Source organism: Monoraphidium neglectum, assembly GCF_000611645.1.
Source record: "Monoraphidium neglectum strain SAG 48.87 unplaced genomic scaffold scaffold03192, whole genome shotgun sequence".
Classification (NCBI taxonomy): Eukaryota; Viridiplantae; Chlorophyta; class Chlorophyceae; order Sphaeropleales; family Selenastraceae; genus Monoraphidium; species Monoraphidium neglectum.
The window spans coordinates 771-2,053 of record NW_014010436.1 but is presented as its reverse complement, the minus strand read 5'-3'; the positions used below and the strand labels follow the sequence as shown (position 1 = coordinate 2,053).

At 58.4% G+C, this 1,283-nt stretch overlaps 1 non-coding gene across 1 annotated transcript; it reads right to left on the bottom strand.

The window, feature by feature from the left end:
* Positions 1 to 271: 271 nt before the first annotated feature.
* On the bottom strand, positions 272 to 346 carry MNEG_t16841. The gene has a single exon. It is a non-coding gene; the product is annotated as a tRNA-Gly (tRNA).
* Positions 347 to 1,283: the final 937 nt, after the last annotated feature.

The window sequence follows — 1,283 nt, the reverse complement described above, 5'->3', positions numbered from 1 at the left end:
TGGCCCTTGCGGGCGGGACTCCCATACCATGGCCGTAACGCCTATTTCGCGCCTCTCCCTGGGGTCATGCCTACAACGGCCATGCAGTTCTCACCCAGCACCACCTTAGCGCTTAATCCCCATTTCTCATGTCATAGGCGGCATAGAGGCTAACCATGCCTTTGAGCACTAAGCCGGGCACCTGCGACGCGATTGGCAAGGACTGGAATTCCTTGTGTGGTCCCAATCGTGAGGGATTGGTTCCCCTTAATGTTGGCTGAAAACCAACTCGTGTCTCCATAGGGGTTCGAACCCTGGACCTGGAGCGGTTGGCACTACAGTGCCTAAACCACTCGGCCATGGAGCCGGGGGCCCCAGGGTTGGTCAATGTTGTGGTGCAGGTGACTATGGCCAGCGCCTGCGCCTTATGTAGAATGTCACACACCTTTGCTGACACCTGGTCGACCCACTGGTGTGCCGGTGCACCCTGGATGGTCGCCAACCTGTGCCGTTCTCAAGGGTCCTTCTGCAAAAGGCATGCGTTGTGCGGGTCCAAATCTTTCTCACGCGCCTTCAGGAGCTCTATCTGCTTGCAGGTCAGCAAGCTCCGGCCCCAGCTTTCCCTCAGTGCTTGAGATAGCCTCTGTTTGTCTTCTTGTGACATGCGCTGCTTGAGCAGCTTGGTGGGCGGGCCCCTTGGGAGCGGCGGCAGGTCCTGCAGCGGCTCCATGCCCAAGGCTGCCCATGGCAGTCTGACCTCAAGTGCGTCGTGATTGAAATTGTGTTTGTGAATGTGTCCGCTATCATCATGCGCACATGAGCACTTGAAACGATCTGACGGGCTGCTTAAATGGGGGAGGCCGAGCGCCCCCAGCGTCCGTCAGGAACGACTCGTGTCTCCACAAGCACCCGCTCAGGGTCCCCGGGGGCCCGAGCAGACTGATGCCCGCAGAAGCATACCCGACTGCACCCGATCCTGGTCCCTGGCACCATACGTCACCCTGATAAAGTTGCTGATACTATACATATTATCGACTTCCATCGGGGCAGCGAGCTGGGATGCTAGGCAGTATGAACCTGTCGCGCGCGAGCAGGCCAGTTCAAAATTGCGCGTGGGTCTGGCGCCGACATCCCTTGCAAGAAGTGCTATTGGTAAGAAGACACTTTATACTGCCTGGGAACGGGCGAGCTCACTGGTATGCTGCACTGGGCATGGACGTGACGCTGCTTACCCCGCTGCTGCTGCTGCTGCTGCTGCTGCTGCTGCATCTGTAAATGCCAACTTGCCCTGTGCTGCTGCGGCA